This window comes from Fringilla coelebs, assembly GCF_963513975.1.
Source record: "Fringilla coelebs genome assembly, chromosome: 1".
Lineage (NCBI taxonomy): Eukaryota > Metazoa > Chordata > Aves > Passeriformes > Fringillidae > Fringilla > Fringilla coelebs.
The window spans coordinates 39015248-39022113 of NC_140028.1; positions in this window are offsets into that span (position 1 = coordinate 39015248).

Genomic DNA, 6866 nt, shown 5'->3' on the forward strand with positions numbered 1-6866 from the left:
CCCATAGGAACGTACATATGTTAAAGTAGTCTCAGGAGAGCTGCTATTCCTTGCTAGCAGCAACATCATGCTGTGAATTACAAATAAAAACATACATGGCTCACAGAGGGTTGTTGAACACAAAATATCAATCTGTCTCTGGACACACCTAGAAAAAATACCATTCCATTAATTTCAGTAAGGCCATTATACCAGCCAGGGGACCATTTGGAAATAGTAACAAGAATGCAACTGAAATTATTAAATTTGGTTTGATTCACCTCATCTAGTACCTCCCACCTTATGGTATGACTTGATAAAGATCAGGACTTTTCATTTTAATTAAAATAAACAGATCCATGTAGCTAGAGGAAGTGCATAATTCTAAAGAGCTATCAACTCTGCTAGACTAGGTTTATAACTGCAGCAAGTAGAAACCAAATTAATGTTACGTGATCATCCCTTTATAAAACTTGGCTTTGGGCCTTTCTAGGGAAATCAGACCAATTTGGACGAATTCAGATAACTCCAAATGCAACATTCATACCAGACTGGTTCTAGGCTGGTAGCCAAACATCATTTTAGTATGGTGCAAAAAAGTACCTTTTTTTTTGAGATCAGACAAAAGAGTGGTTCAAAAACCTCTGAGGCATGTGGCAAATATCTAAACCATTAATGCAAGTGCTACAAGGGGAGAAAGTCTTTGTCAGATCACTTAAAGTCATTAAGTTACATTCTGATGGTCAAAAAACCTCTGCACTAGTCTTTCTAAGCAGTAAGTGAGAACTTCCTGTTCCATCTATATTTTCCTGGGTCAGAAAAGGGACAACTGTCACAGAAATAGAGTTTTTGACACCCCTGCATGTAATACAATGATAGCTTTGGCCATAGAGAGTTAACAGGTGGGGTCCAAATACTGCAGTAGAATAAATCTCATTGGTAAATTGTGAGCATGTGTGCAATTGTGGGCAGGATTGAAGCCAAAGTTAGGAAAAAAGCACAATTTCAGTGATCTTGCTGTGTCTGCATACAGTGTAACAACAAAAGCAATTTAGACCATGGAAGTTAAGGGGCTTTATTGATGAGGTAGATCATGTTGTACTGTTCCCATGTGGTCCTATAAGCACACCATCAGCCAGCTAACCCAGCTAGCAGCAAGTGTAACTCAGATGGATTTAATGAGATATGTTTAATAAGTACATTCACAATCAAGTTCAACACACAGGATTTTTTGTTTTCCCCAGGCTTCTGACAAAGCCTGTGACCAGCTGTGAAAGTTAATTGTATGTTATGCTGTAACTGTCTGGGGCTGGCAGAGAGGGCTTTATCCTATGGTATATTTTTGTCCCTTGGCAGCAGCACAGAAGGAAGGAAGGAAGGTTGAATTTCATTTTCCCCTGGCTTGATGTATAACTAGTATGGCAATGTGCTGGGACATGTTTTTATGCTGCAGTGAGTGCTAGATGTGCTCTTTTAAAATGTTGTCTTTTTGCTTCTGCAAAGTGGAACGTAGACTCCCGAGGGTTCATTTTCGTTTAGCACAGGTAAATCCTGCAAGAGTGCTTGCCTAGTTTGCCACTGCAGTGAACACTGAAGGAAATTTTCTGTATTCTTTTTTATCCTTAAAAGGCTTTGTTTTTCTCATCCAGGACATCACTTGGTGTTTTTTTCTGCTTTGCCCTCTCACACCTTATAATTCCTTTATTAGTGATACTTTACAATTCCTTTATTAATACCACTGTGATGCCAATCTACTCCAGTTATGTGGCAGATGGTATTTGCATTCTAAGCTATTCTATTTGGCTTTTACTGATTGAGTTATTTGAAATCATAGCAGCCATTTTGAGTGGTCTGTTCCAACAGCAATTATTAAAATAAAACTACTTATATCAGTCAGATGATTTTCAAAGCCTCCTTTTCTTCAGCTTTGTAAGTAGTCTCTGCTGTTTCTCCTAGGGAACTACACAATCACATCAAAACTAGAGAGCAGCTAAATTTTTTTTTTAATGGGGTTTATACTAAGAATGTGCTTGGGCATTCCTTATCTCATGGTGGGTTGTGGGTTTGTTTCTTTGCTCTTGCAAACTCATAGATTGGATGTCTTTCCATAACGAGTGGCAGTGAATGGAGTGGACATATAGCAGGATTCATTTCCTTGTGTTTCAGAAGCATCTGTTTTTTCTTTCATCAAATCAACATTTTATGATCAAACAGCAGGACAACATAATCTTCTTTTCTTGCTTCCCAACATTTCTAATAGATCAAACTTTTTGTGAATGAAAGAAAGTTAAATGTTTGCAAAATAGTAATTACAAGTGTGTGATTTGAAAATTAAACGGCAACTGAATTACATGCCCTTACGTGAAGAATTTTAAGATATTTTCTTCTGAATGTCTCTAACCTGCCACCTATAGATTATTTAGGTATCAGCGGAGGGGCTTTGCAAAAAGTATGTTCAAAGTTATTAAAACCAGAATAAAATCAGCTTTCCCAACTTCACAGTTGCATGATTTATAATACAATAGAAACACAGATTTTTTTAGGTTGAAAAAGACCTTTAAGATAATTGAGTGCATCCATTAATATATTATTGACAAGGTCACCACTTAACCATGTCCTACGTACCATGTCAACACATATTTTAAATATCCCCAGGGATGGTAACTCCACCACTTCCCTGTGAAGCATGTTCTGTTGTCTGACCACCCCTTTAGGTAAAGAAGGTTTTCTTAATATCCAATCTAAACCTCCCCTTGCACAACTTGATACCATTTCCTACTGCTTCATGTTTACTTGGGAGAAGAGGCTGACCCTCACCTGGCTACAACCTCCTCTCAGGAAGCTGAAGAGGGTGATAATGTACCCCTTGAGTCTCCTTTTCTCCAGGCTAAACAACCCCCAGCTCCCTCAGCTGCTCCTCATAAACTCTGTGCTCCAAACCCTTCACCAGCTTTGTTGCCCTTCTCTCTTTTGTTAGTCTTAAAAAAAATTCCCAGCAGGCTTTCTGGTTGCATTTTGAACCTAAACTGAACAGTCATCAGTTTGATCTAATGTGGATCCTCTTAGATTGATTTGTGGGTTTTTTGGCTGGCTTTTGCTATTCTTCTGCTTGGCCTCTGCAAACCTGTTTAAGCTGTGCTCTTGCTCCTGCTCCTGCTCTGGACAGCACTAGAGCTGAGCTCAGGGATTCCATGCAAAGGATGTCGCTCCTTGGTGTAACCTGGTTTCCAAACATGTTTAATTAAGCTGGTGAGGCTTTAGGAACAAAAAAGAGAAGGCGTCTGGGATTAACAGGAGCTCTGCCTGGAAGTAATGACAGAAGTTTATAGGGCATGGGGACTTCAGTTCAAGTTGGCTCCTGCAGTATGAAAATAGAGGCAGTGGGCTGGCATCACCAGCACTGCAGGCACCTCAGTACCCCTCTGCAGCCCAAGTCCTGCAGGTAGCTCTACTGTGCTCTCAGGTGTAAACCAGCTGTGGCATGGGACCTGCTTGTTAGGCAAATGACTTGCTGCTGATAAGGGCAGTGGCTGCTGCTCTGTGGCTGCTGGCTCCTAGAATGGGAAAGTAATTCATCTTCAGCTGCAGGTGAGGATAATAAAAATCAGGCCTTGTAAGGATGATAAATTACTAATTTAAAAGTTACACTGGTAGTCCAGTCCTAATAAACTTTATCAATTCTCGTCCACTGTGATGTTGCTACTTTCCTATAGGAGGGTGATAGAAAGATAACACTGCACTTGGGGAAGTCATCCTCTCACAGTAATTAAAATACAACACCTCACCACAAATACCTTTTAGTGTTTTCAAATAAAAAATGCTATTGGGTTGTGCATTTCCTGTGACCAGTTTCACTTTTGCTAGCTGGCATTCCCTCAGTTCTTCTCTGAGCACATCCCCAGCTGCATCCTGACATGTATGTACTTAAGATATCTTCTTTTTTTCTGTGTGTTCCTTTTTTCCTGTTTTAAATATGTGCAGCTGATAATTTCCCAGATCCCCTCCCAGAGTCCTCTTGTCAGTCAGCTTCTGCTGTCCCTTCCTGCCTATGACTGCTTCAGCCCAAGTTCTGCTTTCTGTATATCTGCTCTGTGGAAGTGCAAATTCTTCTTTAGCATTGCAGAAGACACCTTGAAAGGATCGTTATCTCCACTGGATAGGGATCAAGCACTTTACAGAGCTGCTTATCCTTGATGCCCACCTGGAAGCTTTGACCAACATAAGACATGCTCAAATTCTTGCAGATAGAGTGAGCTTTTACAAAATCACATCAGCACTGGCTGTGGACATAACCTCAGTCTGGGTTCAACCTGCACACCTGATTGCCTCAGCTTCTTAAAGCAGAAATCCAATGCTTATCAGGTAGTTTGGAGTAAATGTGTTCAAAATTCAGAGCTGGCATAAAGCGTTAAGTCATTTATATGGTCATGGAGTATTTAATCTCCAAATTAGCTTTATAAACAACTCTAAGCTAAGCAGAAACTGAAAAAAAAGAGGCCTCTTGGAAATTCTGCTGCTTAAATATTGTGAAATATATAAGTATGATCAAGAAATTACAGAAATGTTGTTTAACATAGTTAATGTTGTTTAACATAGAAATGTTGTTTAACATGCACTATGACTGTACCTAACATCCATAGGAAAAACTACAAAGTGTTAAAAATTGAATCATCAAGGAGAAAAAAAGCATCCATCTTATTTCCAAATGAGGTCTTACAAATAGAACCCTACATAACCTTTACTCAGTAGGTACCTAACCTGCAAAATGTACTTGTACATTCAGTGACCACAATACTGTACAAATATTATAAATGAGCAAATGTTATAGGGTATACCATAGAAAAATGCATTTCCTCCATTTATTTCCTATTACTCAATCTTTTCACAAAATTGCAAGCTCCAGAATCAAAGGTCAAATGCTATAAAATAAAGATTAAACACTCCAAAATATTTCTCTCTAGAGTTACATCTTCAGAGTGGGTTTCTTATAAATTCCATAAATGGAATTATTTTTATTTTGCTGCTCTGTTTCCTGTATTAAATGAGGGAAGGAGTCACCATAACAACTGTTCTACCCCCAAGAAAAGCAGCATTTTCTTAGAGCAGTACATCTATCATATAAATAGATCTATAAATATATATTTGGGGTGTATTGCCTAAGATTGACAGCAATTGCATCACTGTTGACACAATTAAATGAAGAAGCACACCACCATCCTGTCTCCTAGCACCCACAGGGCCGTAATTTGTCCTTTTTATTTTCCTCTCCTTATATGCATTTAACCAGGTATATTCAGGAATATTTTCACATTGCACCACACAGTTCTAACGTTTCTATTTTTTCCTAGTGCAAAACCCATAAAAATATATTCCATGGCACTGACAAAGTTTAGCAGAGCAGGATCAGTTTAGCAGAGCAGGATCAGTTTCTTTTTTTCCAAGTGTACCTGCACTGCTGGGGCTATTTGCTTGCATGGAGAAGCTGTCCTACTGACCATGGCATTGGAGATAGGTGAGTAGTCCTAGAGGATGTCAAGGCCTGGAGCTTTGATGTAATGTTCATGTTTAATATCACTACTGAACTTCCTGTGTTAAAAGTGTCTTTACCTCGTTATCATCAGTCCTTTCTTCCCATTATAAAGAAAGCAACATTTGATATAAACGAGAAAGCAATCAAATCACAGTTGGAGTATTCCCTAGTTCATTCTAAAGTTTAAGTGGAGCTGGATAAAATAATTACAACACAGCAGTGTTGGTAAACAAAAGTAATTTACATATAATATCTCACTCCATGCATCCAAAGAGCTCTCTTAATCCCAGGTGGCATTTTCAGTCACAAGATTATACATGTAATAGCAATAGACCTTTTTATCCCTCAAGTCTTCCGTTTAGCCTCTGGAGGCAGATAATATCTCATAGCTTGTCAGTGTGACAAGGAAAATGCTCTAATCAAACACTCCTGTGGACCATTATAGCACATAATAACAGAGGCTTTTGATGGCTTTATCAGACATGCATTGGAAGGTTCCCTTTCAGAAGACAAACAAATTATTTTAATGCAAGGCTTTGGGATGTACATACATTAAGAAGGATAGAAACTGAGAGACAAAATGGAGGGACAAAACTATTATGTCTCCAGTGACGCAGAATAATGTGGTTTATAATATATTATGTTTAAATTGAAATGCTCTCATCACTGATTCCCAGGGTTTTCAGCATGATTTCCAGCTCTGGGTGCTGGTAGTGTGCAAAAATCTGCAAAAAACCTTTGAAGTTTAAAAGCTGTCCAGAGCTGCCCCACTTGAGGGGTGATTTTGTCAGGACTTGAAAGAATGAAATCAAGCCAGTGAGGAGGAAGCCGGTGTGCCAGAGCCCTGAAAGAAAAGCCTGAGGGACCACACGGGGCAGTGTGGGTCACTTTCAAGCCATTTTATAGAAGAAATAACTCTGGAGGGTGTTAGATTGTCTAGCTGAGCTGTCTCTGCCTGGAGAGGGGAGGTGGTGAGTGCCTGCAGTCTCTGAGAATCTGTCATGAGCATGAGCAAATTTGTATGTGTACATTTGTACATGCTACAATTTTGCTTACAGGTGAAAAAAGCAGAAAGTGGATTGTGCTGTGCACACTGCTGGGGTGTGGAAGAGCACAAATAATTATGCAAAGGAGTGAAATTGTGCCATGGTATTGAACCATGAGCTAATGAACACTGTGTTGTTAAGCCTTTAGAAGACCCTGTCCTTACCATTTTAAAGGACTTAAAATGTGTGTGTCTTTTCAATCTCTTTACTGTTCCTCAAGCAGCTTGTCTATATTTTCCTATACAAGAAAATGGTGTTTTAACCATATGATATAATAATATATTTTAGGATGATCCATACACTCTTGTTTT